The following is a 5,841-nucleotide window of genomic DNA, read 5'->3' on the forward strand; positions in this document are numbered from 1 at the left end:
GATTGTTTTCCTGTTGGAAGACCCATGAGCTGCGACTGAGACCAAGCTTTCTGACACTAAGCAGCACATTTCTATCCAGAATGCCTTGATAATCTTGAGATTTCATTTTACCTTGCATAACTTCAAGACACCCTGTGCCAGATGCAGCAAAGCAGCCCCAAAACAGAACTGAGCCTCCTCCATGTTTCACAGTAGGGCCAGTGTTCTTTTGGTTGTATGCTTCAATTTTGAGTCTACCAACATAGAGCTGTTGTACCTTACCAAAAAGCTCAAGTTTTGTCTCATCTGTCCAAGGACATTTTCCCAGAAGCTTTGTGGCTTGTCAAGATGCATTTTTGCAAATTCCAGTCTGGTTGTCACGGTGCCTGTCAGTTCACCTCCCCCCCTCCTACAGCCCTCACCACCTTGCTGATTGGAACCAGCTGATCCTCATCTTCTCATCATCCTGCCGGTCTTCATAAGGGAGCTCTCACCAGAATTCTATGCCAGTTTGTTATACTCACTCCGGTGCTTATGCCTGGCCTCTTAGGCTCAGCTAAGTTTATCTTGTCTCCATACTTACCACATCTTGTGCTCACCTTCAGGTTCCTACCTTGGTCACGCTGGTTCCTCCCCTCCACGCTGGTCCTGCCGTCCTCGGCATCCACGCCTCGTTCCAAGCTGGTTTCCGCCGTCCTCGGCGTCCACGCCTTACCTCAAGCCGGTCCCGCTGTCCTCAGCGCCCAAGCCTCGCTCCCTCTGGATCCACAGTTCGACGCGTCCTCGTGTCGCCCCCTCCCCTTCATCTGCATCAGCTCAAAGGAAACACCAAGTTCAATCCACGGAGGAAATACGTCCACATCCCCTCAGAAACTTATTTACCTCTGGTAAAATAAATCCATTTAAAGTCATCCTTGCTGTGAGTTTTCTTCCGGGTTTCAGCATCTGGGTCTGCTACGTCTACGACGCCATGACAGAACAAACTGGCCAATACCCAGACCCAGCTGACCCGGAAGATCTACGTCAGACCGTCATCCAGCACGGACTGTTTCTGGACCTCCTCTACAGTACCATCACCCGGGTCACCGCTATTCAGGAGGACCTTTCTCGTCGCCTGAGAATAATTTCTCAAGCCCAGATGAATTCAATCGGACAATATCCAGCTAATGCTAATACCAACATTGCAGCCCCTACAGCCGGGAGCTTGGACATATCCGCTGCCTCTGGGATTCATGAAAATTTCCGGCTTCAACCGGAGTTTTTTCAGGGGGACGTTGAATCATGTGGGGGTTTCCTTCTTCAATGCAGACTTATTTTTCAGCAGGCTCCGCGATATTACCAAGCTGACCACAGCAAGATCACCCTCATAGTTAACTCCCTCAGAGGCAAAGCGCTCAAATGGGCTCAGGCCTTTCTAACTGCTAACCCCATTTCTCAGATTTCTTTCGAGCGTTTCTTAGGTGAATTTCAGCTGGTCTTTGATCAACCACGCAAGACAGAGGAGGCGACGCGCCACCTTCTAGGATTAAGGCAACACAGCCGATCTGTAAGTGAACATTTAATTGACTTTCGAATACTAGCTGTGGAAGCTGGATGGCCGGACGTTGCCCTAAAAGGGGTTTTCTATCGATCGCTTAACAACCAGATCAAAGACCATCTCTGTTCTCAGTCTGAAGCCAGAACGTTCGAGGAGCTCGTTACTGCAGCTCTTCGCTCTGACGTACGACTCCGCGAGCGTCAGGTAGAAAGAGCACATACTGAGAGGAAAACTGTAAATAACCCTGTGTCTAAAACCCCCATGCCAGAATTTCCTTCCATCTCTCGTGAACACGTCACCTGCTCCTCTGAGGAACCCATGCAGATCAGACATTCTAAACTCACACCGGCGGAACGCCGCAGACGCCAGGTAGAAGGTACCTGTTTCTATTGTGGACATTCTGGGCACCATGTGCAGCAGTGCTCCTTACGTTTAAACTCCAAAGCCCCCCGCTAGAAGACAGGCCGCGGGAGGGTTCCTCCACTGTTATTCAGGAAAATAACTTTCTTTATTTACCTGTCAAGCTATGTCACCAGTCTCATGTTCATGTATGCCAAGCCCTCATAGACTCCGGAGCTGAACAAAGTTTTATTGACAGTCACTTAGTGTCCAAACTCAGTCTCCCCACAGAACCGCTGGATCACCCTGTCAAGGCAGCTGGACTAGGTGGTCAGCTGCTCACTCGAATCACTCACCGCACCAGACCCGTGCAACTTGTCACCTCTGGTAACCATCATGAAGTCATGCAATTCTATATTACTCAAACGCTTCAATCTCCTGTTATCTTAGGCTTCCCATGGCTCCGCAGTCACAATCCCCAGTTCGATTGGGTGAATCTTCACATAACTAACTGGAGCACCCATTGCCTTGCCAACTGCCTCCGCTCCGCAGTACCATCAGTTTCTCCCAATCTGGAGCCAGCACCTGATGATATTGACCTCTCCAAGGTACCCTCATGTTATCATGATCTCAGGACTGTTTTCAGTAAAAGCAAGGCAGGAGCTCTACCTCCGCACCGACCTTATGATTGCTCCATCGAGCTATTAAATGGGGCCACTCTCCCCAAGGGACGATTATTCAATCTGTCAGGTCCTGAAAAACTCTCCATGTAAAAGTACATCCATGAATCTCTTTCCTCGGGTCACATTCGTCCTTCTTCGTCCCCCGTTGGTGCAGGTTTTTTCTTTGTCCAAAAGAAAGATAAGACCCTTCGGCCATGCATCGACTACCGAGAATTAAACCAGATCACAGTTAAGAATAAATATTCTTTGCCTCTCATCAGCTCCGCCTTGGACACCGTTCAGGAAGCGCGTGTATTCACTAAATTGGATCTCCGTAATGCGTACCATCTAGTCCGTATGAAGGAGGGGGACGAATGGAAGACTGCTTTCAACACCCCCCTTGGTCATTTTGAATACCTGGTGATGCCCTTTGGACTCACCAATGCCCCTGCAGTCTTCCAACACCTAGTTAATGACGTCCTCCGAGACTTCCTTAATAGGTTTGTCTTCGTCTATCTTGACGATATTCTCATTTATTCACCCAATCACGATCTCCACATCCACCATGTTCGTCAGGTCCTTGAGCGTCTTCTTGAAAATCGACTCTTTGTAAAGGCTGAAAAGTGCGACTTTCACGTATCTACCGTGTCTTTTCTTGGGTTCATTATTGAGGCTGGCAACATCCGCCCCGATCCAGCCAAGGTTTCCGCTGTCGCCAACTGGGAACCTCCCGATTCACGTAAACAGTTACAACGTTTTCTCGGATTTGCCAATTTTTACCGTAGATTCATACGCAACTACAGCAGTCTCGCCGCCCCACTCACTCAACTTACGTCTGTTAATACACCTTTTGTTTGGAGCCCAGAGGCCCAGGCCGCCTTCGATAAACTCAAGGGGATGTTCATCTCAGCTCCCATCCTGATCCAACCTGACCCCCAACGTCAGTTTATCGTAGAGGTTGACGCCTCCGATACCGGAGTGGGAGCCGTCCTTTCCCAACGTGAGGTTTCCTCAGGGAAACTCAAACCCTGCGCTTTCTTTTCACGTAAACTGTCACCTGCGGAACGGAACTATGACGTTGGGAACCGCGAACTCCTTGCCATAAAGTTAGCTCTGGAGGAATGGCGTCATTGGCTCGAGGGGGCGGAGCACCCTTTCATAGTTTGGACGGATCATAAAAATCTCGCTTACCTCCGTTCTGCCAAACGCCTAAACTCCCGTCAGGCCCGCTGGTGCCTCTTTTTTGATCGGTTTTCATTCATCATTACTTATCGACCCGGAAGTAGGAACGTCAAACCCGATGCATTATCTCGCATCCACAGTAATCATGACCTTGAGGAGGCCACTCCCATTATTCCACCCACCTGCGTGGTCGGTAATCTCACGTGGGATATCGAAACGCGGGTCCTGCAGACTCAGGATGAGGAACCCGATCATCCTCCTCCCCCCGCTAACACTCTATACGTGCCTTCCTCTCTGCGTTCGGACGTTCTGGTTTGGGGTCACACTTCTCGTGTTTCTTGTCATGGGGGTGTCCAAAGAACGCTCAGTCTCATTAAGCGCAGGTTTTTCTGGCCCACCCTAGAACGGGATGTCAGGGAGTTTATCGCCGCTTGTGATATTTGCGCCAGATCCAAATCTTCCAATTTGCCTCCGGCTGGTTTACTTCACCCTTTGCCCATCGCTACTCGCCCTTGGTCCCATATTGCCCTAGATTTCGTCACAGGGTTGCCTCCGTCACAAGGCAACACTGTCATCCTTACAGTCGTTGATCGCTTCTCTAAAGCGGCTCAGTTCATTCCATTACCTAAACTCCCCACCGCCGCTGAAATGGCGGACATCCTGGTCCATCAGGTTTTCAGAAACCACGGGATCCCCAAGGACATAGTTTCAGACCGGGGACCTCAATTTGTGTCCCAGGTCTGGAGAACCTTTTGCTCCGCCCTGGGTGCTACCGTTAGCCTCTCCTCAGGTTATCACCCCCAGTCTAACGGCCAAGCGGAGCGTGCTAATCAGGAGCTGGAAGCTGCCCTCCGTTGCCTGGCTGCCCAGAATCCCTCCACCTGGTCCAAGTTCCTAGTATGGATTGAATACGCTCACAATAACCATCCCTCCTCTGCCACCGGTTTATCACCATTCGAAATATCCCTTGGTTATTCACCTCCGCTGTTCCCCTCACAGGAGTTAGATTTGGCCGTTCCCTCTGTGCAGCATCATCTGCAACGTATCCAGCGTATCTGGCGCCAAGCTAAAGCTGCCCTTCTGCGCACTCGGGAGAGCAACTGCCGTCTGGCTAACCGTCGTAGGAGAGCGGCCCCAAATTACCAACCTGGGCAAAAGGTTTGGCTTTCCTCCAGGAACATACCCCTTCAGGTCACCTCACGCAAGCTAGCACCCCGTTACATTGGTCCTTACATCATTGACGAAATCATCAATCCTTCCTGTGTTAAACTACGGCTCCCGGCTGCTTTAAAGATTCATCCCTCGTTCCATGTTTCCCAGATCAAGCCCTTTCAGGAAAGCTCCTTGTGCCCGCCGTCCGCTTCCCCACCACCCGCCCGGCTCATTGACGGCGCGCCTGCCTTTACGGTCTCTCGTATTCTGGACATTCGCCGCCGGGGCCGTGGTCACCAGTACTTGGTGGACTGGGAGGGTTACGGTCCGGAGGAGCGCTCCTGGATCTCCCGCTCCATGATCCTGGACCGTTCCCTCCTGGACGACTTTTTCAGGGCCCACCCTGACCGCCGTCCTGGACCGCCTGGAGGCGGTCGTTGAGGGGGGGGGGTACTGTCACGGTGCCTGTCAGTTCACCTCCCCTCCTCCTACAGCTCTCACCACCTTGCTGATTGGAACCAGCTGATCCTCATCTTCTCATCATCCTGCCGGTCTTCATAAGGGAGCTCTCACCAGAATTCTACGCCAGTTTGTTATACTCACTCCGGTGCTTATGCCTGGCCTCTTAGGCTCAGCTAAGTTTATCTTGTCTCCATACTTACCACATCTTGTGCTCACCTTCAGGTTCCTACCTTGGTCACGCTGGTTCCTCCCCTCCACGCTGGTCCTGCCGTCCTCGGCATCCACGCCTCGTTCCAAGCTGGTTTCCGCCGTCCTCGGCGTCCACGCCTTACCTCAAGCCGGTCCCGCTGTCCTCAGCGCCCAAGCCTCGCTCCCTCTGGATCCACAGTTCGACGCGTCCTCGTGTCGCCCCCTCCCCTTCATCTGCATCAGCTCAAAGGAAACACCAAGTTCAATCCACGGAGGAAATACGTCCACATCCCCTCAGAAACTTATTTACCTCTGGTAAAATAAATCCATTTAAAGTCA

General features: G+C 51.5%; 1 long non-coding RNA gene across 1 annotated transcript; it reads left to right on the forward strand.

The window, feature by feature from the left end:
* Positions 1–2,324: 2,324 nt before the first annotated feature.
* On the forward strand, positions 2,325–5,841 carry LOC144986796 (uncharacterized). Its single transcript, XR_013650635.1, has 3 exons — positions 2,325–2,463; positions 5,346–5,458; positions 5,536–5,841. It is a non-coding gene; the product is annotated as an uncharacterized LOC144986796 (long non-coding RNA).

Source organism: Oryzias latipes, chromosome 17 (genome assembly GCF_053564925.1).
Source record: "Oryzias latipes strain Hd-rR chromosome 17, Olatipes_Hd-rR_3.1".
NCBI classification, from domain to species: domain Eukaryota; kingdom Metazoa; phylum Chordata; class Actinopteri; order Beloniformes; family Adrianichthyidae; genus Oryzias; species Oryzias latipes.